Raw genomic sequence first — 27,224 nt, forward strand, 5'->3', positions numbered from 1 at the left:
TTTTCTTGACAACAGAGCTGCCCTGCTCTATATTAAGAAGAGAAAGCTTTATTTTTCCTTTTAGAACCAAACCAGTTGTGAAGGAGGCACAGAAACTTACCGGCACATGGTCGCTGTAGTCTGCTTGCTGAGAGTCGGAGCCGCATTTCGCATCCCTCCCTCCTCCCTCTGCACTTACCTCCCAACCCCCTCTCGCTGCACCATACATGTGTTTAATCTTAGACGTGGATGTAAACCTGTCTATCCCTTATTTTGCATCTTTTGAGTATCATAATAATCAGGCCAGTTTATTAAGAATTAATGCCCTGTTTGTGAACCGAGGGTAATGGAATGGCCACATTTCCTCTTGTGCTGGACTGTGATTTACTAATAGGAGCTTCTAGGGAAAGGATCATAAAAGAGTGAGGCCCCCACCTCTGGATTAATATTTAATCAGGTGTTAAGAGAGCCTTGTGTCGGATCCTGGAGTTGCTAGCAGAAACCTGCAGGGGAAACGAGAGGGTCCTACATCTTAAAGGGGCAATGCGATTATAATTAAAGGCTTGATCCAAAGCCCATGGATGCAAATGAAAACCTCCTGTTGATCTGAAGACCTCTGGATCTGGCCCAAAGGGGACCAAAAATGATGACTGTTTTTGTATGTGAGACAGAAAAAAACGGACGTTCGTGTTTTTTTTTTTCTTTGTTATTCCACAGATATCAAACAAGGTGAATATGCAGTAGTGTAAATTCACAAAGAACAGGGTGGAAAAGGTGTGCTGCTAAAGACGTGCATCAAACAAGCTGAGCGCCAAACTGTTCCAAACATTATGGACAGCTGAGTATTCATTTAGATGTTTTATTTCTTGTATTCATGCATAAATGAGCCACACAGAGAGGTGTGGCAGCTGTGTAGTTCTAAGTCTCATGTTGTTTGTGGACTCGTAGTTTGACCAAGTATCTGTTTTTCAAGTATCTGTTTTTAAGTAGGCACAGATCAGATCCCTTCAGGTTACCAAGGATGCCAGCCCCTCTGTTCCCAAAGCCCACAGTAGCTGCTGCAGCCCTCCCAGCAGCAGGAGCAGATTAGGGGTGGTTGCTCTCAGGCCACCGCCGCCAATGCTACGGTGGGACAGAGCCCTCAAAAATGCTGGTAGCCCTCATGATGATGCATCTTGGAAACTTACTTCTGTAATGTAAGTAAGCGCCCTTTCCAGTTACTGGACTGTGTTCCTAGTGCTGTTGCCTGTTTATTATATTGCAAAGCTGGCCCTGTGCATTTACCAGGACTTAAAGCAATGCTACTGTCTTGGAGCAGTGTTGGGAGAGAGGGTTTTTCATCAATGTTGGTGGCTATGGTGTTTTCAGCTTTGCCCTGTAGAAGAGCCTCCAGCGGGTGTGAAATCTCTGATGCACATAAAGGAGGCGAAGTCAGGGCTGTGCTGGGGCTGTTGGCCCCATGCGAGGGGGGAGGGAAGCGCTGCTGTGCTCTTGCAGAGGATGAGAGGGAATGAAGCTTGGCCACGGCAGGTTTCTCCCTAGACAAAATATTTTGCCTCCTGGTGAGTGTGTGTGTTCTGAAGGGCTGCCCAGCTGAGCTGATTTATATGATCTTGTGTCATCCTTTTAAATTGGTCTTTCAGACCGGTGTCCTCGGTGTGCATGAAAATAGATGGAAATCACACGGGAAGGTGGCACGCGGCCACGCGGTGTGGCTTAGCAGGACCCGCTGTATTTCACTGCAGGCTGCCACGGCCTTGGGCACTGTGCTTTGACTGATCTCCGTTTGCATCTGCTCTCCACCTATGGTGGTTTTGCATCTGTGCTAAATAGAGCACGGGCAAAGGACAGTGTTGGGGGGTGTTTGTATGGAGAGGTCTTCTCTTGTTCCCCGTGCGCACTCTCTGGGTGCCCAGCACAAGTTAACTCTGCAGTCTCATATTGGATGGTAACACGGTGCATTACATCCAGTTTGTTTAGAAAATCTGCTGGTATTTCTTCTATTGATTTTTCGGCTTTTTGCCTAAAAAATATAATCCTAAAGCAGAAGCAGACAGTTGAAGTGTTTGAGTGAGAAATCCTTTAAGAGAACTTAGGTTGGACATTTGAATTGAGACCTGTGAGTACAGAACATTTTTTTCACCTCAGATTTAGACAGAAAAAAGGTGATCTTCATGATCCAAAGGCAAATAAATACAGGCTTTTTTTTTTCTTTTCTATTTGTGTGTGTGTTGTTGCTTTTAACATCTTGAAGTCTTTGCAACTACCTCAGGCTCCATGAAAGTTAAGATTTCTGACTTCTGCATTTTGAAGTATTGCAGGGCGGTCAATACCTTTAAGGATCAATAACACGGAGGCACAGGAATGAAGGAGGGCAGCTCCAAAGCAGGGGAGGTAAGAAGCAAAGATGGGTGGGGAACCGGCCTCCGCTGGATCTTAGCTGGGTTTCTGAACCACAGGACTAAAGAGTGGTCTCATAATGATTGCTCCCAGAGAAAACCCTTCCCTGAATATCTGTTTCCACCACCACCTAATAGGCAAGGCTTATTTCAGAATTCTATTCCAGCTCATTTAAGTTTAGGGACCTTCCCTGTTGCTCATTAATCCCAAGGAAAAATGCAGATGAGAGAAGTTCATTCGGTGTGCAGCCTCTCCAGATGAGTCTGGGAAAGGTCTTTTCTTTCCTCCTGCTGGCTGAAGGTCAGGAGCCGTGGCTGTATTAAAACTCCTCAGCAGAGCAGTACCCAATTACACCGTCCTTTGTAAGGGCTGGAGACTGCGAGACCATTACTATTGGGTGGGAAGAGCTGGATCTCTCCATAATTTGGTGGGAGATGAGAAACGATCAGAGAACACTGACTGGTGTTTGAAATGGAGTAGGGAAGGAAGGGGCTTTTGCTTTTAATGAAACTGTCACAGCTGCTTTGGGATTCAGCCTGCCGCCCTCTCTTGAAAATAGTACAGGATTGTCCATTAGTGGCACATAGCACTGCAATAAAATTTATGAAAATTATTTATTGCTACATCAAGCTGTATAATTCCTTTTTATAAAGCAAGATACAGCAGAAATGGGGTAAAGGTCAAGCGTTTAGCATTTAGTTCCCAAGTACTATGGCCTTACTTAATGTGAAATGTATCTTTTCAATTAAGAGTAGAAGATAATGAAGTTTATGACAGACCTTATTTTTTCCCATGGTGTTGGGTAGCCTGGGCCTGGCCGCAGAGCAAGTCATCTCCAATTCACGGAAACTTCAGCTTTGCTGCACGGTGTTTTAGTTCGCCTGTGTTCAGATCATGGTGTCTCTGTTGGGCAGTCCTTGTCCCCTGGATGTGCAGGAGCTCAGGTGGGTAGTTAATCCCAGCAGGTGAAAGCCTCCTCTTGCTGTGGTCAATGGGAATTTTGCCACTGACTTGTTACAGAGTCTGGATTTCAGCCCTAATGTTCTCGGAGAGATATTGATTATATTTGGTGGAAAACACAACAAGGCATTTTATCAGAAAAACAAGCACGAATGTGCAAATAAAAACGCAGAGATAATAAAGGTCAAAGCTGTTTAATGGGCCTTCATAAAGTTATGTACCACTTAAATCCTAATTAACTCCTGTTTTGGGCATTTCAGTGGGATTTAAGAAATAGGCTTGTGGAGAACCTCTGCACAGGGTTGAAATTCAACCTTCACAACGAAAATGGGAGGAGGTTAGTTTACATTAGGCATCTGTGTATTTTGTTCCCAAAGTAGCATTTAGGAAAATGGCCACAACCAGCACATGCTGTGTTACAGCCAGCAATTTAATCTGCAGGCACGAATGTATAAAATGCGTGATAGCACGAAGTTTGCACTGCTGCGAGTGTTGTATAATGGAAGTGCTCAGGAAAGCCAGCAGGCTGAGCAACAAGTGGCATTTCAACCCTCTGAGTTTACCGCAGTATCACGTATTTTACGGGCTGGATATTTTTCTTAAGTTTCTTGTATTTCAAATGCTTTAATTATCATGGAAACAATGAGGCTGCATTAGTATGGGTGGAGCTGAGCGGTGTTACTACAATGCAGGGGAAAAAAATCCATTTATTCTGTGGCTTACAATTTATTTCATGGTTGGTGAAATATCAGTTTATGTGATGATTATGTTACCAAGTATGTGGTATACTGCCTCTGTGTCTAATATAAACAAGTGCTGTATATGGGCTGCACGTGTGGTTATAATGTGATTGTGTGGTATGGCACTGAGATTTGTATCGCGTTTGGGCTGGTCACATTACTCACCCATGGAGACTTTCCTTTTGGTCAAAATCATAGTATCTGTGCAGGTCATCCCGAATGAATGTGAGCAAAACCTACGTGCCACAAGTCTGTCGTCACATATTCCACAGCTGGCACACGTGAGTAGTCGCATTATAGGTTTAGTGTTTGCTGAGTCCTTAAAAGTACTCCGGGGACCCTACCTGGAAGGGCTGACTTCTGCATTGTCAGAAGTCCCATGGAACAAACTGTTGAGAAAACCAAGATAATTTCTTTATAGAGAAAGACTAACCAGAGGTTCTTGATGAGAGGAACACCGGGCTGTAGAAATACTAGCTTGGTGTTTCTCTGGGCCGTATCCAGATCTTTTGGCAATACGGATGTGACTTGTTTGTGCCTTCTTGAAAATGAGCAGGGAATTCGCTCTGTCCAGTAACACATTTAGGTCACAAAATACTAGACCTCTTTCCACACTAATCCTGCCATCCTTGTCATTTGTTTACTGAGCTTGTACCGCAGAAAAAAATATTTTCAGAGTTGAAGAACCTCAAGAGTAGAAGTGCTTCTACTCATTTCAGCCTCAGTGCCAGGCTACTGGTGATGCATTCAGAGTTGTAAGGTCAAAGACGAGGTGGGATGCCTCCCTACCCTACCCTACCAAAGCCAGCAGAAAAGCTGTCAAGCAGAAGAGCTGTCAATGCACAAGAGCTTGTGCATTTTTTTTGTGCTCCCAAAGACTCTTCCCTCCCCCAGCACACTGTTTTGAAGGCTAACACAGCAAGCAGACTGATGGGAGTTTGGGCCAGGTGGGACTAGTGGCCCCATCACAAAGTCTCTTTGAATAGTCACTGATCTGCCTTTGGTGAGTTGGGGGAGGAAGGAAGGAGGAATGGACAGGACAGGTTTTTTCCTTCCTAGCAGGCAGATAAATGTTACTGTCTTGAGATGGCATTTCAGTCTCTCCTCTTAGTCAAATTCCCTCCCCCCATTCTCCCTTCAGCTTTAATATCTAGGTTTGTCTGATTTTAAACTGGGTTATTTGAATGTCAAACTTTCAATAACACTTTAATAGAGGTGTCCATTAACCCATGCTAAATTACAGCAGAACATCTCTGGAAATACATGTGACATCCACATGAATACCAAATGAATTCATTAGGATCAGTGCTATTACAATGAATACCAAATGAAACCCACAATGATGGGGACATCATCTTCCTGTGAATAACCGACAGTGTTCCTTTGGCACTAGTCAAACACATCAGCTGTTTGTTTCCACTGATGAGAGGTGGCAGACTAGGTTTTGGTTAGATAAACAAATGATGACACCAATAATCACTTAGTTGGTGGCTGTAATGCTTAATAATCACATCCTGCTATCACACGCACGAGAAGCGGTGCTGCACGTTTTATGCATAATGAATCCCAAACACTTCATAAAAGGTGATAACTTTCTTTGACCACTGAATATATTATTTATAAAAGTGCTCCATTCCCTTCCCCCTCCCACCCTTGGAGATCCTTTTAAATTTTTTTTTATCATGTAGACTACACTGGTAGCTCTTCTTAGACTATGAGGTCTTTTCTTATACATAATTTATAAAACAATTTACAAGTGATTTATTTTTAGCAATAAGATAAAACACGGTGTGAAGGGTTTTGCCAACAGAGATATTGACGGTTGGGGAGTAATACTCATGGAGGAGCCTGGGGTCAAGTGAAATTTATTTTTCAGGTTTCCCCTGAGGTGGACCTTAAGGAGACTGCGTTCGTGCTCATTTACATAGTGTGTTAAATAGGTGCACTTTGCTAAAATTGCATGGCGTTGTATGGCGCCGTGTTCTGGATGGCCTTGAAAAATATCCTTTAACTGAACATATTGGTAGTTAGATCTCGTTGATAGATACAATAAGAGTGTCATTTTTGAATTTTGCCTGCCTTAATGACTGGCTCCTTCTGGCTGGAGCCCTGCTGAGTGGTGGAGCTGCGCTTGTCCACCTAGATGATGTCAAGTCCTGGTTTCTAACACAACTCGTTGAGGAAAGAGGAAGGACTGTGCTGTCTCCTCTCTCCCAGGAGATGGCAGTGTTTAAGAGCATTAGCAGAGCGTCTTGCAAGTCATTAACCTCATGTCCTTGCACCAACCCTGGTTCTCAACAATCGGTAATTCACGAATATCAGGATAGCAGGCTAATGCAAGGAGAAATGTGGCTTGACCCAAGGATGGAGAGCAGGCTGTGTTACAACAGACCTCTTTATATCAGCTGTGGTGGTCTTTGGTATGAATTAGTTATTGTTTGGGGCTAGCGTGTAACAAGATGTTCAGAGATGTTGACCTTGCAGCTTTGTATGCTGCACTAGCTCGAACTGGCATTCTCTCGTGCTACATCTTGTTTCACTTCAGCTGAGGTTTTCTGAAGAAACAAAAAGAAAAGCTAATTTCTAAGAGGACTTTGTCTTGGAGAGCTGGTAACCAACGTAGCAAAAAACATAATGAGCATCAGTGCCCATATCTGCTCATTTGATAACCACTGAATTAACTTGTAGCCTTTCCCAGTTTCTTCGAAGAGGTGTTGGGAACAAATTGCCAGTGCTCATTTGCTGTGTAGAAATAACTGTTCAAAATTACCTGCTGGGTTCACCAACTGGTGGCTGGCAGAAGTGGAGCTACAGGCTGGGTTTATGGCACTGTGGGTTGCACAGTCATGTCTAAGTGTGGGATATGCCACCTAATCGGTGTGCTGCTTCTTTCCTGGCATGCTCAGAGAGCTTTTTCATCTGGGTTTGTACCTGGCTGTGTAAGACAATGGAGAAGACGACTCAAATCTCTTGGTCTCTGTTTTCTCTGCAACAAACCGAGCTGGTTCTGACTGTTGCACATCTGAGCTGGGGAAATGCATAGCTTCTGCAGCCCTCTGCCTGGACGGTCAGCCAGAAGGATAGGCATATTGCTAAGGTGAGAAAGCATAAAGTGAGAATACAGAGATTGGGGATGCTCAGCCATTTTGGGGGCCTGGTAGGGGAAAAAAAAAAAAAATACAAAGAAGGAAGCTGGATGTACAGGCTGGGCTATTCTGAGTGTGTTTTGCTGCAGGATTCCTCCTGCGCTCTCCACCCTGCAGTTTGTCTTGCCGTGTGCTCTTGGTATATCACCGAGGTCTGCCTTGTGCAATCCTGGCCTTGGAGCCGTTCAGCCTATACTCCTAGGGAACTAATTCCACAGTAAACTATTTGTTTTAAATTAGTATCTACAAAGTTGACTCCTTGAACAGCGCGGACTTTGATTCAGGGAGACTGGGGACACACACCCTGGAAAACTGTAAATGCAGGCACTGCCTGCCTGTGCATCCAGAATTCAACAGAGTTGTCAGATAACGCATGAGAGATGGTTAATAATAAATTAAAAACATCACAGCCACGGGGAAACTGCATCTCTCCCCTCCCCCCAAACTCCCCCTCTCTTTTGCTTTTTTCCTACCCCATGGGCTTAATCAGCATCAAAGAGGAACAAATCCAATAAAATGTTTCCCTGAGCCAGGAACCAGCCTGAACTGGATATGCGCACACCAGCCTCTCCTCCTCTCCCCCGACTGCCAGCCCCTTCTCAAAACAGCTGACAGTCGAGGTGAGGATAGAACAAAGGAAGAGATGGGGAATGGTAAATCAGAGACACCCCCCCCAGTCCTTCATCTGGCGTCGGAGAGCTCTGATAGTCCTCCCGTGCTTTTCGGCTACCAGTTCAGAAAGCTTTTCCATCTCCCAGCGTGGTTTTTATCCCACAAAGAGATGTAGGGGGAGGTGAAAAGGGGACAGCCTTTGTTCATCTCTACTTACACCCCCCTTTTAAAGTAGAATTCAAACAAAAGCCCTCCTGACAAAGTGTGGCGGGACGGATCCGCACACCTGCTGCACCTCGGAGGGTTTTGCTCGGCTGAGAGTGAGCACTGCAGTGCTGGGAGCGCTGCCAGGAGCTGGGGAGGGTCTGTGCTATGGCCCCCTCCCTCCCCACCCTGCCACCCAGGCTCCTCTTGTGCAGGAGCCTCTCTTCAGGGCTGCGGGAGAACCAGAAGGTGTTGGGCCAGATCTCCAAGGGGCGAGGTTTGCCGTGGCTGTATGTGGTCAGTGGGGCTGACGTTGCTTTTGTGCAGCTCAGAATGCAGCTGAAAGCATCCACCTGTCTTGTGTGTGAATACTCCAGTAGTGCTTATGGCACCACGAGGTTACAATAAAATAAAATAATAATTAAAAAAAGAAAGTAAAAGGGGAGGTGGTTAACAGGAAGACCTAAGGAGAAGGTGGCCGCAGCAAGTTCTTTGCTTTGTGCCGCTCTTTGCAGATCGCTGCTCTGGGTATGCCTGTGTCCCCCCAGGCCATAATATCTGAGCACTTCCTAATTATTAATATTGTGAGTGCATCTTCTCTGTAGCCTTGGAGAGAGTTGCCATCGTTTCTGTCTCAGAGATGAAAACTGGAGCACAGAGGAAGGCAGGCTTTGCTCATGGCCATGCATAAAAGCCTGTGGCGGAGTTAGGAAGTGAACCCACCTAACTCAGACTGTGCTCCGTCAGATCGTAGCCAGAAGAACATCCCTGCCATAGGCATGGCTGTGGGAGCATTGTGGGAGCAATTCGGGCATTTGTGTCTGCTCTGTGCTGAGTTCAACTTCCTAAACCTCCCCTGCTGGACTAGAGTGTAACCAGGCAAATGGTGGAGATTTCGAGTAGCTGACAGCGCTGTCTGCCGGTATAATGAACGCTTGGGCACTTCATAACCCAAAAAGTTTCTTTTCTTTCATAACCCAAAAGGTCATGCATTTTGCCCATGCAAACATCTTTCAGAACGTGAAAACCTTAAAAACCTCGTCGTGTTCGGTGTACATCGCATGAAAGATCCTTGGGCGTTTTTCCTAAGATCAGATATTGCCCTGCGTTTCCTGCTCTGTAACACTTCTTCCTGCATGTTGCTGTGCTGTGGGTGCTGGCACCCTGATGAATGTCCATCTCCCAAAAGATAGCTACTGTGCAAGTGAAACCTGTTTGGTTTGGACGGGCTGGGTCGGGCTGAGAGGAACCTGTGGCTCCTGTGCTGACCCGCTGCTCGGGGCTGCAGCATAAACAGATTAGTCATGAGGGGCACTGCAGGAGGCTGAGCTGGTGCTGCTGCTCAAGTAATTCTACCATAGGACTAGAAAATAATTATCTGTCTCGCAGAGCAGAGCTCTGTGGATACGTTTTCTCTGCTGGAGGTGTAAGTCTCCGCTGTCAGGAGCTGCGGTATGGCTGGCATTGGGGGCCAGCCCAGCTTTCATGAGCGAATTCTAAAGCTCCCAAGGAATTCCTATGGAAATACAGATGACATCCGCGTTATAGCCATAATTAATTAACCAATCAATTATCATGATGAATGCTGTTTTAATGAATCAGTTGCAAATCATTTTCAGTTCCTATGGTTTTCACTGGGAGCACATGAATCGTGGCAGGCTCTTTGGGCTGTGGAGGAATGTCGATTGTTAATCCGAGCCCTGAGCCCATCTTTGCCAGAGGTGAGCCAGGTCCTGAGTGATCACATCCAGATGCAGGTACAGAAAGCTCTCCTAAAGGGCAGAGGCTCTTCACATTTGGAAACAAAATGCTGGCACGTGATGGCAATGGGCCCAGAGCACAAAACATCTGAAATGACCCAGGACTAGGATGGGATTTCAAACTTTCATATACAGATTTTCCTGCTAACTTTGTTTATACTGGGGAGAAGGTAAAATAATAAAAATAAAATGTAGTAACAGTTTGTGAAATGCTAGGCCAGTCACAGTGTTTTTCTAGTTAGATTAGGTTTCTGCAGCTTTGTATAAATGCAGTTGACTTCAGTGATACTATACCCAGGAGAAGTGGCTGCCTGAATGGGTCTGTTTGAGGGGCTGGGGCTTAAATCTATAAAGGCTGCCTCTGAGTATCTGCCTGGACATGAGTTTAGTGCTGGTTTACTCCCATGGAGAGCACATGTGGCTCTGCCACCTCCGAATGCTTCCAGTGAGATCAGCAGAAGTATCCATTTAGGTTAGCGATCAGACTTCAAACCCTTTGGTAGAGCAGCTTTATTTAACTGAGGTGTCACCAAACTCACTAACTGCTCCTGGAATGAGCCAGGAGGCATACTGAGTTTTGGTGTTTTGTACGGCTAGCGTAAAACTCCTTGGAGTTGGAGCTGCAGCAAGGAAATGCAAGAGATTCATCGCCATGCTTGGCCTTGATGTGGGAAGGCACTGGGAGTACAGGAAACAGTAGCTTTGCTATGTGGACAGGGAATTTTTTTATTTTTTAAATGAAGAGATAGCTTAAAAAGAAGTGAGGAGGTTTGATGTGAGGTCTTGGGGAAGAAAAACAACAGCAACAAACTGCAAACAAAAAAAGAAAAAAAAAACACAAAACACCTTGACCCACTTTGAGGATGCTGACAGGCTATCTGGTTGAGGGCCTTGTACTGAACAAAGAGAATATAGAAGGGGAAAAAAATCTCAATCAGCTAGAAAATGTTAAGTAATCCATAATGGGAAGTTTGAGCCCGAGGTAGCTTTATAGTATATGTAACCATATAAGCAGCTATTTGGGAATTGATCTGCGTAATGTACCTATTATAAACAGCTTCTTTCACTTCCAGCTCAGAAATACATAGATACCCCCTCTTGTGTAGCTGAGGGAACCTGCTCATGACAGGATGGAGTTTGTGTATGGTATTGCATTATTTCTCTTCATCGTGTTAGCATAGCAGGCTGGAATGCAGTAAAATTGGGATCCTTAATGAGCTTAATGTCATGGGTGGAGAGAGATCAATGGAAACTTTTTTTTGTAAACACAACCATTATAGTTCAGATAATACGTTTGCCTTTAGCGTTTATTATATGTTGCAGTCTAAAAGGCACAGTTTTGGCAAATCTGAGCCTAATATTTGTTTTCTAGAGCTATAGAAAAGTATATCTTGATTTTTGGAAGCCCTGGAAACCCCTGTCTTCGGATGGGATGTGGGCACCCAATTTCTGTAACAAATACAAAAGCTTGCAAGTAGTCCTGACATGGCTACATTAAAAAATGTGGGGAAATATTTGTGGGATATTTTTTGGAGTCTTTATACTGTTTTACTGGCAATCACATGAATTTTATATCTGTCATGAAATCTCCTGACATTTCCACCAACATGTTGCAAGGAGGTCATTAGAACAATTACTGAGATGTGGGAAAAGAAGTAGCATTCCATAGCATCAATTGCCAGCACTGCCATCTCTAAGCAATTAAAAACCATGAGAACAAAAATTTGACGTTTTTCTGGCCTGTGTATCAATAGGGTGCACTCGCATTTTTCTTCTTGAGGTTTTCTGCACTGCCGTAGTACTAGACTTCTGTTCTGTAAAAAGATGGAGCTGTTTGGAAAAATTAAAGTCAATTAAAAAAAAAAAATCTCCAGGAAACTTTTTTTCATCCATTAGAACTCACTGGCTTGATACATTTAAACATTTTATTAAAAAACTACTCGATTTTGAGAACTTCCAGTGGGAAACAAACAAGTTTTGTTAGGAATTGGCTCGCTTTCTGATGGGGGCGTCACGTTTTGGGTTTCAGTTATTTCTGAAGGTGAGGCAAAGAGTCAGTCCCATCCAGGTGCTGTGGTTGGCCAAGTCACTGGCCTGCTGTAGGTGAGAAGAGTGGGTCAGGGAACATTGCCCTGAGGTAGGGTGCTGGAACTGAGGGTAAAATGCTTTTTTTGGGCTCCCAGCTCCTCTTCAGCCTGACACATTGCCCATGACCCTTGGGTTTCATAAGCTTTTGTATCTCTGAAGTCTTTAATTGCCAAATGGCTGCGACAGATTTGAAAATGAACGCGGCTCTTTTCAGCACTGAGTAGTAATGGTAAAATTACTGCAAAGCTATTTCACCCCAGCTTGGCAGTGATGGGCAGCACTGAAGCCAATGAAAATTTTGTCAGGCTTGAGCTGTAGTGACCAAGGCTGCTTTGCTCGCTGCAGTCCTCTAGGAAGGTATTTAGATATCTGAGAGACTGTAACTCATTCTGGAAATGACATATTTCAATATTAAAGCTGAATTTCAATTCCGTGACATGGAGCTGATTTCTGACTCCAGATGGAAAAAATTCCAAAACTTAAATAATTTAATGGAGCTGATATCTGGTTTCCTGACCAGCTCTATTTCTCATGCAGCAATAAGCTGGAGTTCTTGAGAAAATCATCAAGTATTGAAAGAACCAAGGAGCGGGCGTATCGAAAGGCCAATCTCCCACCGCCAATAAGGCACGTAGGATTATTTCCCTGGAGGCTCAGTGCGGAGCCTGCTGATGGTGTGGCTGTTAATAAAAGGGGGAATAGTATTAGCGAGTCCTGTCTGAGATCTGCTTTGAGTTTGTAGAAACACCTTTTGGTCTTCCTGGATGCAAGTATGTGATTTATTCCCTTTAATTCCTAAAGAAAAAAGACAAAGAAGACCAGGCTTTCCTCGCTCCAGTAAAGAATTTCAGCATGCGATGCTGCTGGATCTGCTTTGTACCTTCCATAACGGGTTATAGGAACACAGCTTAGTTCTCTGAGCAGCAGGAGTGCATCTTTTTACCATACCTTTACTTCGTGCCAGGTACGCCCACCTCCTACACACCCAAGTTTTCACTTACTAGAGTTGGTCTGTGCCCATAATAAAACTGCATCTGGGTTGCACTGGATGGGTTCTGCCAGGGGTCTTGCATCTCGTGCTCAGGTGCAGCTGGGATGCATGGAAGGGGGCTGGTTGTGGAAGCACCTGCTGTGCTTCGGTAGGGTCAGCCCCTTCTGCCTTCATCCCAGCAAACTGGGCCTGAGCATCCCAGATCAAGCCCCAGGAGACTTCACTACTGTTGGAGAGGTGATGGCTTGCACTTTCCCAAACAAAGCACAGCGATGTTTCCTGTAATTTGAAACAAAGAGACAACTTGCTGCTTTGTAATCTGTGGGTGGGGGAGGCACCGTTGAGTCAGGAAGCCCCCAGAGGGTGCTGGCTTTACTGGTTTCAGCTGTGAAATCAAAACATGTGCATGACTCAGTCCGGTGGTTAAGTTCTGCTCACTTTGAGGCCCTGGCTTTGATTAAATTCATGTGTCATTTTCAAAGGTCCATGTTTAGCTTGGTTTTAGATCATGCTTGCATAATTAGTTTATTTAAACTATGTCTCATGTTAAATCAGATTTTGCCTGTGGACTTAAGTACAACTATGTAATAAGATATACCTATTAAACAGATGTTTAATCTTAATGACTATGTTCTTGACAATCAATTGAAATTGAACATCTAATAACTACACTGCAACTAGACATATCTCTTTGCATTTAATAAGATCCTATAGTAATATAATTATAGTAATATAGGATATTATAAATAACATTTGTGGCAATACACCAATGTTTGTATAACGCACATAATATATTTAAAATCACGTGAGAAATGAGGAGACTTTAGCTCAGCTCATCATTTCTCTGATGGGAGAGAACAACAACAAAACAAACAAACAAAAAAGCCGAAGTGTTATCCTCTTACAGAGGAAAGGATTTGCACGGACACTCTGTGTTGTGTGCTCTGTGTCTGCACGTTATCACCCCATGCCCTTACCCACCCGCTCCCAGTCATGGCCAGAGCGGTGCTGGTGCAGAACCAGTCCCTCTGTGTTTCTTCCCAAAAAAGGCAAGTTTTTGTTTGTGTGTACTGTTGGGATGTTTTTGTCAGACCCGACAGAAGAAAAGGGAATTAAGAAAAATAAAACGGGAAAAAAAGCCGGCCAACTCTGTGTGGATCCATGCTGCCACTTCACTTCTAGTTGTGTGTAAATGTTATTTTGGCAGTTCCACACCTGTGTCTCTCGTGTGCCACTGTAACCACAGCACTAAAAGAGCTATTTAATTAGCACAGACCACCGAGTATCTGTTCGTTCCACCAATTTTGTCTGATACTTCTGCCTCCAGAGCTCTGTTATGCTCTTAAGATGTGTACAAACGATTTGGTTTATACCCCTTGGTTATGTTCTCATTCCATAAGTGCATACTGATGGACACTTGAATCTGTTACTTGGTTTTATAACTATAATGTTTTTTCCAGAATTACCAAGTGTATGTTGAATGGCCTATTGAAACGATTGAATATTTTGGTAGACATGCACGATTTTTTTTTTAATTTTTTATTATTTTTTTTTCTTATAGGCCCTGGATCAAGGAGGCATTTAAGCCCATGCTTAAATCTATATTTTCAGCAAATCTGTTGCCCATGTGTTCAGTATTAAGTGCATGCTAACTAGAAATAAGCTGATTAACTTTTGTCTTATGGTTGGACCTAGTATTCATTGGACTCTACAGAAAAGTTTCCATCGAATCCAATGAGCCCTGAGCTAAGCAGTTAAGAAGTGTGGTGGAAGGGCAGAAAGAGGGGGTGGGAAACAGGTGGGTTAAAATTAGACTTTGGATTCCTTGGTATCTTTTGGGCTATTAAATATGTATAGAACGGAGCTCTTGTTAATGCAAATTACAAACATGTTTCAGAGTCTGTTTTATAGCACATGTACAGAAAAATGATGGACTAGTAACATATGAAAGACATACTAATGATAGTAAACATTAGCTCAGTGTTCTGGTCTCCAGCATTGCTCAAAAATATGGGGGGAGTTTTCAGACTTTTCACGTTCCGTGGAAATTTGTATCAAGGTCTCTTTGCTCACGCTCCCTGATCCCTCTTTATAAACCAGCCTGGTTTCTTTGGGCAGCACTTAGTCTTTTTGCGTTAGATTTTCCCAGATACCTTCCTGTGCTAATTTTTATTAATATTGTTGTTGCCAACTTAACATTTAAAAAATGCATGAAGAGGAAACGTGTGTGTGTCCATGTTTGTGTTCTCCCTTTCCTCAACTATGCCAGAGACCAGGCCAAAAAATAACATCCCCCCCAAACCCAAATCTAACACTTCAAAAATAAATACATTTATGTATTTATTTATCACGCATGTCAGGTTTACAGTGTAAAGCTAGTGATTTCTCCAAGTGAAGCTCTTTTGGTGGCTGCCTCGTGTTGCTGAAGGAAGCCTCTAGCTCAAGTTGCACCAGGGTACATTAGGACCAGAACTTGTCAAGCGATTATTTTAGTGCTACTTTTATTTCTTCTATTTTACCACCTATTTAGGTTGAGACAGGATCATACTACATGTTTTGTTTCCAGTCTTTTTTTCATTCTGTTTGTTAATTATTTTTTTTCCACATACCTTTATTGAAGACAGTGATTGCAAACACATTTGACTTGATATTCAACTCACACTTTAAGTTAACAAGTAGTTCAAAGATTAATTACCAGGAAACTTGCAGTTCATAGATTCTATTATGATACAGCTCAAGCAAAGAGAACGGAGAAAATCCAGCTGATTAGCCTGTGATTATGTGTTAGCATGCGCTTATGGTATTTGATTGGTTGTCAGCACATGATGCAAGAACTGCTACGTGCTTGTGTTTTCCCATCTCTATTAATTTTAATGTAGTTGATGAGTTTCTAGGACTTAAAAATATTAATGGCACTATGTCAGGTTATTACAGTTAAAATTGTTGATGCTTTAATAGATGAAATTAATCTTCACAGCAAGGGAGCAAGGGAAGTTGCTCCCGTTTCACGTGTGGCCATTTGGGCTGCGGTTCAGCTATTGCCAGCAGCAGGTTTGTGCACAACCAGCTTGCCCACGGTACAAACTGGACTTGGATCTGATGTGGACGTGCTTGCCAGGGTGCAGTGTGGAAGCCACGCTGGCTGTTTTTTCTGCCAGCCCGCTTGCTCCAGGAGGATGGATCAGACCTGGTCTGGCACTTTGTGCAGTGCCAGGCTTGTGATTGAATTCGGGCCACATCAGTGCTGTGGGTAGTGCGGTTTGGTGGCAAAAGCAAGTTTTTTTAAAAAAAAAAAAAAAAAAAAAAGTTTTGCCATGCCCTAGTTCAAAAATGGGTAGTTCTTAGTAATTCTGGATGTAGCTCACAGCGTGGCCCTGCAGACAGTCGGTGTGGAGCAGGCAGAGTAGAAAGCAGCTTGCAGCAGGGCAAGAAGCACAGCCGAGAACCTGCAGGATGAAAATGCCCCAAGTTGGCGTTGCAGCCAACAGAAGCATGGCTGGGTTGGTATTGTGTGTCTGGGGCACTTGTGACTTGGCAGCACCCATCCTACAGCTGGTTTCAGTACCTCCCCAGGCTGCAGCATCTGCTAAGAGGGGAGCTTAGCGATGTGCGGGGAGCCCCAGGTGAAGCGTTCGTCCCACTGTCCCTCTGGTAATAGCAGGAGCTCTGCGTTTTAAGGTTTGCAGAGTGATGGCTGTCAGGGATGTGATTAGAATTTGCTTCCCACTCTGCTCTCACCTTGAGCAACTGTTCCCCTCGTTTTAGAGCAAATAGATGAGGACTAAATAAAAAGCTTGGGAAGAACCTGCTTGTCACTTCTGAGATGTCTCAGCCTGGTTGGAGACTCTGCCTGAATCCCTGAGCGAGTGGGAGCTCTTTCTAGCGTGAATTCCCCACATCTATAGTTCTGCTGGCTAACAAGGGAGGGCAACGTACATAGGACAGAACAGGTTTCTATTCAGCCGTGGAGAAAGCACTTGTGAATGTTGCAGGAAATGAGATCTTAAGTCAGTGCATAAAACAATCTAATCCATCACAGCCCCGAGAATGGCCCCTCATAACTCAGGGGCTGTCATACCCCTTTGTGTGCATGCAGGCAGTTGTGGAAGAAGTGACGAACTGCGCACATATTCTGCTAAATCCGTTCTGGCAGCTGAGGTAATATATTTTCAATGCCAAGTCACATAATTTTACTTTAGCTCATTTGACTCCAGGCTACAAAGCTATTCCAGAAAACAAAGGGATGGTGTTTGAATAATGAATAATAATGAATTTAATTCTGGGGGCTTGTGCTGGGCTGCAGCCTTTAGGAGGTTAAATGCAGATAAAGTAATGGAAAGCAAAAGTTTTACTTTAAAAAATAGCGGTATTTTACTCTAGTCATCTTGACTTCATTAGGCCTTGGTACCTTTGGATGGATGCAGCTGGCATCAGAGCTTAAAAGTGATACGTCATTAAATATGATTTACAGATTTACACCTACAAAATAGCATAGAGTTGCTCTCTATTTTTGCCTTCTGTGTTGTTTTCTGTTTTGTGTTTTTTTTTTCCTTTGCATTGTTTTTTCTCTTGATTTTTGGTAGTTGTAGACCTTCAGTAGTTGCAAGGAAATCTGATCATACCCTGCACCGTGACAGATACCCACGCACTTCTCTTTGGTGTCAGCACACATCCTCAGCTGCTAATTCAGCCGTTCAGGACAGAAGTAAGGCCGTGTTCCCCTGGTTCCAGGCGCAGAGATGCTGCCTCCCTGCCTGTTTGACACCTAACGCGCTGCGGTCCTGCCGCTGTTTGACACTTGGTGTTAGTTCAGTGACAGGTGGGCAGGCAAGGAAAGGGATTCCCCTGCAGAGATCCTGGGAGGCAGCTTCTAGGAAGGCTTTGGGTATTTGTTAATTTGCCACAGGAAACAAAACGTCACGGTTGCATTAGAGATCCCTGAGCTTTGGGTACGTAATTGTACTTTATCCCTTTGAAAATCCCCCTTTATTTTAACATTTCAAGGGAGCATGACTTTGTTTACAAACTGTTCAGCTTGCTCGTGGAGTTGCTTCAGACTCTGGTGGATTCCTGCAGACGCACCCAGGCAAGCAGGAAGGTGGGGAGCCGCTGCAGCTGCTTGTCAGGGGGGTCTTGCCCCATTTGGGGGGGAAGCTGGTGGACGCGTGCACGAGGCTGCCCTGACCTTGGTGGCTCATACGGCACGCGGGTGTATTTGTGCTTGACTGGAGATGCTGTTCCAGCTCAGCTCCTTCTTCTCAGGGTGGGTCTTCCACTGCAGGCAGTGTGCTCACAGCCCTGGCAAGGGCCACGTGGATGGGAAGCTGCCCACGTCTTGCTCTGAGAGGAGAAGGGTGAGGAGAAGGGGCAGACGGGAGCGCAGCAGCAGCAAGCTCAGGCAGAAGCTGTGTGCAGCTTCCTCAAGAGCTTCAGGAAAACCTGCTGAGATCCTCCCTGGAGAAGGTGGAAAGGTCCATGGGGAAAGGGAAAGGGAAGAAGGGGACTTGCTGCTCACCTGCACATGGCTCTGATCTTTTGTGTGCTTGTAACTTTGCAGTGTGGTGATGCGGAAATCAGGGTGATGCTAAAGGCTCAATGTCACTTGCTAACTCATGGCAGAAGATCAGGTGAACCAGGAAGGGGAAGTCACCTTTAGAAACAATTCGGTAAATACTGAATGTTTAAAGGGAAGAAATCGAGAGGCTTGGCAGGCACAGTGGGTTCACAGAGAGTCGGTGTTGGGGAAGAGGTAGACAACACTGTTCTCTGGTCCTGTTTGTGAGGAAGAGCAATGGACAGCCCAGCGATGTGTGGGATGTACGTTCTTTGTCTGTAGCCTGTTTGTGGCAGTGCTTTTTTCATGTGGGAGAATGAGAAAGTGAAGCTGATTATAAACAGAAATAAAGAGAGTCGTTCAGGCACCACGTGCAAGGGACTTGTAGCAAGCTCCACTGGAGGTCCGGGCACTGAATATTTGCAGGATTATGTGTCATCTTGTGGATCTGTTTTCACGTTCCAAGCCATCTGGCATACAGGAGTAAACAAACAGCAGAAAAGATAAGTAAACTGGGTTTTAACTATTTTTTTCCCAGTCTTAATACTGTAAGAGTAGAGAAAAGGATTTTAATTCCTAGAATAGATTAATTTCTGATCACGTCTAATATTAAGTTAAGCATTAAATGTAACACTTCCACCTTACAGGAAGCTGTTTTCCCATTTCCTTTGCTCACAAGGCCGTGTGTGTGCTTTCTGCCAGCTCTAGCTGTGGTGAGAGCAATGATAACAGTGATAAGGCTGCTGCACTTGGGGCTGCCATAAGGCTTCCCGATGCGACCCTTCCCTGCATTGCAACCAGCAGTGGAGGCTAGGAGAGGTTGGCAGAAAAAGTTAACCTAACCTCTTCTACCTTCACTCAAGTCAGACTGGCTGCTCTGCTGGCTGGTGGGAAGAAATGGCAGCTTGTGGCATGGAGCAGGAAGGGAGCAGCAGGGTGTCAAGTCTCTTAACTGGCGATGGTGCAGCAGGGAGCTCTGAGCATCTCTTGATGTCCCTGGGAGAAGCCAGGATGGTTTTCCTGCAGAGCATCCTTTGATTAGCACTGCTTTGTCCCACGGCAGTGAATCACAGGTGTTAACTTGGAACACTTAACCCAGAATTTCACTGCAGTAAGAGAAATGACCCAAAAGTGAGTGTGGTGCTTTAACACCCAGCTCCCATCACACAAAGCAGTCCTGTTACTCGCTTATCTCCAAGTGCCCATTCCTCTGCCTTTTTTCATGCTCACTGGCGTTTATGAGAGGAGTTAAACTGGCTGAGGAAGACCTCTGCAAAAAGACTCATTCTTTACCAGTTCAGCGCCTCAAATCTAAAATAGGACAAATAAGTGCCTTAAACAATACCAATCTAATTAAAATGTGAATTCTGTCTTTTTGAAGATGGAAGACTGTAGGTAACGTACAGTGTGGAAAATGGACAGCCCATTCTGTATGGTTTTCCAGGAGCTTGCTGCATTATTTTTATAAGTATTGTCCCGTCCTAGACCATTATTTGTCAGAGTTTAAGCTTCTTCCAGAACAGGAGCAACTGCAAAGCCTTTTGAAGCTGCCTGGTGTCAGCGTTCTCATTTCTGAAAGGTATATAATAACTTTTAATGTTTTAAATCGAATCAGAAATATTAAGGAAAGGAAATGGGCTTGAGAGGTAGGAATTGCATTGATGCTCTTGTGTGCTCAGATATTTTGTTGGTTCCCTGTGTAAGTTGGTGTGCGTTTGACCTTATTTCCCAAAAATAATTCCCAAGTTGTGCACAGACAGAGGGTATGGGTCTCTGTCAGTCAGAAGGAACCTTCTGACTGAAGTGGAATCCCTTATTTGAGATAAACTACGGCTTATTATTAAAAATAATAATAATTATTATTTTTGAATAATAATAAAATTATTAAATTAATAATAATAAAATTATTATTTAATAAAATATATAAAAATTATAATAATAATAAAATAATAATTATTATTATTTTTTGATGAGCAGTTTCCCAGTAAGGTTTTTCTGTGACACTTGCCCTGAGGGTAACCCATTAATTTGACTTCAGGCACCAGCAGGAGCTGATCTGGGTGCCCCTAGATCATGCCTGGTGTTTGTTCCCACATGGGATAGATGCCACGTGAAACATTCCCAGTGCTGACCCACGTTTCCAGCTTTGGAAACAGTGCTGGAAAGTGTAGTTACGCTACAAGAGTTGTCTGGCTTTTTTTTTTTTTTTCCTTATTAATAGCACAGTGGAATTGCTAATTCGTTCACAGAAAACTCAGGTGCAAGCACAGCTTCACACCTGTGTCAGTGCTGGAAGGAGGAACTGGCACACGATCGCTGGTATTTCTTATGTTCGTTGCGGAAACACCTCCCCAGCTGAAGATGAGGATTTCATCATGCTGTGTAGGGATGTAAGCAGCTTAACCTGCTCTTGAGCTTCCCCGAAGGCCTTAACACAGCCTGTACCTGTGCATGAAGGGCTCCTAGAGTGAGCTGCTCAAGCCCTGGCCCTCCAGGGATGCTGCAGAGCTTTGCCTGGAAAGAGCAGGTCATGCTCCGGGCTGGCGCTCCTCGTGGCATTGGGCAGGCTCAAGGAGAAGCCAAGATTTAAATCCTGAGCAGGAAAATGTTTTCATCAGTCTGTGTTCACGTCAGCAGATAGCTGCTGCTCTGCGTCCCGTGGGCATTGGCTGAGTGTGAGTGCTTTTCCCAGTGTGGAGTTGGGGCATGCAATGAGAGGAGAGCTTGCAAATGATGTGGTTATGTACCAATTTCATACTTATTCCAGTACAGTGCAGGCCAATTTGTTTCTAAGGACGGGATAATAAGTGTTTTCTATGTATTTTAATTGCTATTCAAACAAATCGTTAAGAGGATTATCAGCAATTTAAAGGGGTGATAAAAAAAAAAAGGTGGGGGGATGGATGGAGGAGTAAATGGCTAAAGCAAATAAAAAATAAAAGCCCTGTCTGGACTGGGCAATGTGCGTTGAAATGCAAAGGTGGGCCATGAAGGTATGATCTCTTTGGGAAGCAGATTTTCTGTTTGTTGTATCCATTTTGCAGTGCCTAGCACATGGGGCTTCTACATGCTTACTGCGTTATTAATAATGAATGACCACAAGAAGGAAAAACAGAGTAAGAATAACAAGGCTGAGACAGTTACCGGAGTGCTGAATTGTTCTGGTAGTTGAGCACTGGCGAAAGGCAGCTTTCTCACTGTTAGGGAGTTGCACCTGGTTATGCACTGGTCTGATGAAAATAAATAAGTAGGACTCATCGAGGGCTGGGAGAAGAGAGGCAGGAGGGATGCTCCATGGTTGGTATCAGCGGCTAGCAAGTGATGCTGGCTTGTATGTTTGTGGAATTGATTTCTCTCTAGGGTCATAGAAGCAGAAACTAAGTTTTCTGGAATGCAACCCTTTCCCTGCATTCTTTTTAAAGAGAAAAAAAAGTGTGGGGGAGGCTTTTGTGATGAGGGCAGTGGCACTGAGAAGAAATTAATAGGGCGTAGAGCCAAAAGTGAGAATGGGAAGTATAAGAACAGCTCTCAAGCCCCCTGACTCATGAGTCCCTCTTTCTCTTCAGCATCTCAAGTCCTTGATTCTCTCTGGTCCCTGCCCTCCTTGAGAGCCAGGAGAAGGTTCTTCCCCCTGACTTTGGGCTGAAGGGGGAGAGGACAAGACTGAAGAAAATTTCCCTGGAGCTGTGAGGCCAGAAAAGACCAGGGCACACACTGGGCATTCATACGTAGATTTTAAAGCAGCAATTTTCAGCCCCTGAACTTTTGTCTGTGTAACTATCAAACTTAGGGTGGGGACAATTATTCTGTATCTTGAAGTACTATGAAGGAAATATTAGGATCCCAAAGTGTTCTTGCACCCCGAGATGATTAAATAAATAATAAATGAAACCCCACTGACAGTTCTGGGATTTGGGAATTCAGCCCCCTTAGCAGTAGATGATTTGCCCAAAGTATGGTCAAGATTTTGAGTGGCAACGTGAACTTTTAAACACGCTAACTCAGCACTTTTTGGTTTTGAAAAACCCTGAAGTTTGTATATAAAAGAATCTGCATTTGCTCAAAAAAAAAAAAAAAAAAAAAAAAAGGAGAGAAAAAGGAAGAAGAAATGTGCAAACTGGTTTCCCTTGGAATTGCTCTGACTCCAACTTCAGCATGAGATACTAGTTGACTTACTGTAACACTGGCATCTCCGTTAATTATAAATCCAAATTTAACCAAAACTGACAAGAAGGATCGTGGTGATCCCAGACCTTACCCAACGCCTTTTGAGATCAGTGGGACTTCTTCAGTTTACTTGTGTAGAAGCTGGGCGAGACCCACATTAGATGCCTGTCTCATTGGTACCTCAGCAATCTGTAATTCCAATGAGACCTTAGGTTTGATTAAGAATATTTAATACGATAGCTTCTGTGTTTAAACAGCCAATTTGTAGAGGCTCCTTTCCCTGCAGTGATAGTCATTGGATATTCTTAAGAGTAATTTCATTGTGAGATGTTTCACTCTACGAAAATAATCTCCAACCCATATTGAGTTATTTGTTTAACTGTAAAGAGCTTCTTTTCTTCTTTGTGTCCCTGCAGTCCATTTGTAATTGCCTGGTTCAAACTGAAATCTGTATGTTCTTAGCTCCCTTTTTTGTTTCTGTACCAAATTGTAAGCAAACCCTGAAGTATGGTCAGATTAGGGATCAAACACTGACTTTCTATTTCTTTCCTTGCAAATTCCTGGGGGGTGGAGGGGAGGAATCAATATGCTAATGCTGTTGCATCAAGCTTTAAAATCTGCACACATCAATAGGCAGCTGTTCCGTGCTTTTTAGCATTTTGGGCCAAGTTTCTGATTTCAAACATATTGGTGTAAAATCAGAGGGACTTTGTAGGAACTGCTTTGGATTTACACCACTTGCTTGGACTGGGTCAGACTGTTTAAATCAATCCAGGATCAAAATTTTGATTTGCATCAACTATTACTATAGTAATTAGAGTTTGGTTAGGAATGGGGTGCCTCTGCCTTCATAGCTACTCTTCAGGGAAATTAAAACAAAATTATGTGGTGTTGTATTCTGTCCCATAAATATGGCTTTTCTTATTTGGTAAATGTATATGAAGTAGTATTTGTACCTCACCAATTTAATACAAACTAAAATCCTTTCAAGTCAGAGAGTAATGTTCTCTGCTTTATATCTCTGCTTTATACTTGGAAAAAAAAAAGCACACAGAAGAAAAAAAAATTAATCCCATGATACGCTGTGATTTGCAATAAAGTTGATCAATGTGATCTTCGTCCACAAATTGCAGACCATACCAATCACATTCTTTTGAGTAATACTGTTGTTTTGCCTTGAAGTACATTGCTGTTGTTCCTGGTGTTAAGTATAGCATCTTAAGACTTTTTAATAGAAAGAAACTAAATGAAAATTGATTGATAAAAGCTCCATCAAGGTGTTTATTGTTTTTGCCCAGGGGTAAAGCAGAAACTTTTGAAAGCCGTGTCATTTGTATTAGGCACTGTTTTTCAAAGAGCATGTGCAATGGAGATGTGAACATGAAGGTAGGAAATTGCTTTTAATCATTAATAACTTGTGCAGGGAGCTTGTACTACAAGGTAGTGTGTCCAGCTTCATGCTGGATAAGGATGATTTGTCACAAAAAGCAATGAATGAAGGTTGTGTATGCAAACCTGGTTCTGATGCTGGCATCCACAGCAGCTTCAAGCATATGGAAAGGCAAGAGAAAATACCTGATTAACAGCTGGCACTGCGTTATGCTCCAACTGTGTTGGACACAAGTGCAACACAAGAAAGGGGATGTGGCTTAGCTGACTACAGGGCTTTTAAAACTTCTTAGCCCTTTGGGAGCAGGACCTGAAACAACTCCTCTCCATAGTTCTTGGAGTATCATGGCAGAAGCAATCCATCATCATCATCATCAGTAAGGGAACTGCAGTGAGGTAAGAGCTGCAAATTGTCCTATGCATGTAGGGAAATAACATCCAGTCTGAGAGCCCAGAGGAAATAACATGAAAGATGATCATAATGGAAGGAATCTTAAGGGAGTTGCTTGTTCTTGATACTTGTTCTTGGCTGTTGTGGTGGGATACGGGTTTGAAAGCACCCACTCGAGGCAGTAGCTTCCTTCATGACTTGTAACCCCAGTTATCCAAGGTAACCAGCTCATCTGTGTAAGAGTGAGCTGGCTTGAGCTAAACGTTTTATCTCTTGGATTAACTTCGTACTCTAGAGAGGTTATTTTTCCCCAGAGTATCTCAAACGTCTCTAATTCTGAAGAAGTATCAATGTGTGTAGTCAGAAATGTGCATCCTGCTCCCCAGCACTCACGGAGGTAGAGAAGCCCAGTTGCTCCTTTGGCAACTCACGGTGGCTTTACACTTGGCTCTCCATGGGTCTTGTAGCTCTTCAGAGCTGTTAAGTGATTTGGGCAGCACCAAGTCATGTGTTGATGATCACGATTTGGAGAAGATGAAGGATAGGAGTGATCCTAGCCTCTCTCCAGTTAGACAGCAGCAATGTGGGCTGCTCGTGTCGTGTCACCCCAACCATCATTCCAGGTATGGGGTCATAGTGGAAGCTGACCTTGTAGCAGTAACTCTGGCATGCAAGTCATTGCATCCAGCTCCTGACTTGAAAAACCTCCAACTTAAATGGAAAAATCAAAACCCAAACTGGAAAAGGTTTGGAAAAACAGGCGAGGTAATGTGACTTGCCTGAAACCACGCAGCACTGGTGGCAGAGCCAGAGCTCTGTTCTGGAGGCTGGTGCAGTGGAGGTTGCAGTGGATTATACTGCTGTTTTCCTTACAAGAGCGTAGTTGAATTTTTCTACTCATTTTTTTCTGTTCTTGCTGAAAGAGGTTGCATGGATTTCTGGTGGTTTGAGGTTTTTTGCTTTGTTTCATTTGTGCAATATAGACAACTTGGAAATGGCATACACGTACAAGTTTCTTCTGGTGGCCCATTGGGAAGGTAACCATTAGGACTAGCTGGAAAGAGTCCCTGATTTCTCTTCTACATCTGTTGGACTTTACTTTTCAACTTTTGTTGGAGAAAGAAAAATAATTTTTGAAAATTTCTAGGGAAAAATGAATAATTTTCTGGTGAGCACTGTGCAGCTGTTTTCTGTTTGTTTGTATTTGGGATATGCCACTATTAATCAGTTAAGTATTTTTTGTTAAAAATAAATACTACAAACACTTTAGGTCTAGAAAAGATACTTGTGGTCAGAATACAGTTTAACAAAACTCAATGATCCAGAAGCGGTAACATAATTTTTGTTTCCATGTGCTATTTATAATTCGAGTAAACTAATAGATTTATTTCTTTTATACTTGGAGAGGGAAGGAAGAAACTGTTTGATTGGAGAAAGTTCAAACACTACAGTGATAAAATCCATGTTACTGTATGTGCAAGTAGTGTGTGCATTTTAGTTTTACTATTTTTCAGTCTTGATATTTCTTATTTGCCAATAGTTTCTGTAGCCCTGTGTTGTTTTTTTTTTGTTTGTTTTGTTTTTTAAGTGGGGGAGAGTTATAATACTTTCTAGCTGTGTTTTACAACATACCTTTTGTGATGGGGTATCAGGTAAGTGTCTGAGAAATAGATGTTTTCAAGCATAATTTCTCACTGTGTACAAACAGTGGTAGAGGCCACGCACAAGTTAAGCAGGCAGAAATGCACAGGCGAGATTAGACTCTTCCAAGGTCGGGCCCTTCGAATACATCGCATATCAGCTGTGCTAAGAGTTGGCAATGGACTTGAACTAAACATATGACAAGCATATGGAAAATACATTCCTTTGCTTTGTATGTTTAAAAAATGGATCATACTCGATGTGCTACTGCCTTTGAGGACTGTAAGATAAGACATGGCAAGGTTCAATGACTTTGAGATGGGAATCCTGGGTACAGCCCAGATGGAGGCCTGGTACCAAAAGCGCTCTTTAATGGCCCCAAAGAACTGAAATTCCTTTTAGGTTTTCCACCACGCCCTTTAAAACAGTATGAGTGCAAACAATTTCCACTTGTGTTTGTCCTTGTGCCAGCCTGCAGTTTAAGCAGTGAGGAGAAGGAGTTTTAGGAGAGGGTTGGCGTTGGTTGAATGCAACGTGCGTATCCCTGTATGAGGGTGAACATCTCTGAGGGGAAGCTGTGAGAGAGGCAAGGTATGAGAAGAAGATGTTGATCTCTGGTATCCAGGGGAAGAGTGCCATCGTGGCAGAGAACAGGGTGCAGATGACATTGCAGCCACGGTGACCTAATGGCGAGGTGGCACCAAGAGGGATCGGCCTTCCTCCACTGCTCTGCTCTCCCTCCCTTGAACGTTCTCCCTTCCTCCATTGCAATCCTGAGCTAAGCTAATTCAGGCAGAAAAATACTTTGTGATGGCTCTCTTTTTCTTTTCTTTTTTTTTTTTTTTTCTTAATTCTTTTTGCTCCCTGGACTGCTAATTGCAGGGTTCTGCATGGTGTTACAGGGTGCCACGCAGCCTGGGGGGAAGTGGGACCTCCCTTTTGGGCGTCAAAGTTAAACCATGCACTGGTAGGAATAGCTCGAGTCTCTGGTTTGGTCCAAGCTAATCTGGTAGAGCATAGGAAGTAAAAAGATGCCTTAAACCTAGCTTTTCCCTTCCTTCTTGAGGTCTTGCGCCAAATAGGGAACGGAGAAATTGGCTCAAAAGCCTTTATTTTTTCCTGCTCTCTTTCTGTTATTTGTTGTTTTTCTTTTAAAGTAGACTTCCAGGCTGAATGTGATTTTCCTGTGGGAGTAAATGCTG

The 27,224-nt window shown here is 43.6% G+C and overlaps 1 long non-coding RNA gene across 2 annotated transcripts in view; it reads left to right on the plus strand.

Annotated features, from left to right (window-relative positions):
- Positions 1-27,224, plus strand: part of LOC137865501 (uncharacterized) — an 86,815-nt gene that overhangs the window by 22,133 nt on the left and 37,458 nt on the right. The window contains exon 3 of one of the 2 annotated variants that reach the window (XR_011101938.1): positions 2,301-2,439. The exons of the other annotated variant lie outside the window; for it this stretch is intronic. This is a non-coding gene — a long non-coding RNA (uncharacterized lncRNA). Of the gene's footprint in view, positions 1-2,300; positions 2,440-27,224 lie in introns of those variants that run through there. 2 annotated transcript variants of the gene reach the window in all.

Source organism: Anas acuta, chromosome 16, assembly GCF_963932015.1.
Source record: "Anas acuta chromosome 16, bAnaAcu1.1, whole genome shotgun sequence".
Taxonomy (NCBI): domain Eukaryota; kingdom Metazoa; phylum Chordata; class Aves; order Anseriformes; family Anatidae; genus Anas; species Anas acuta.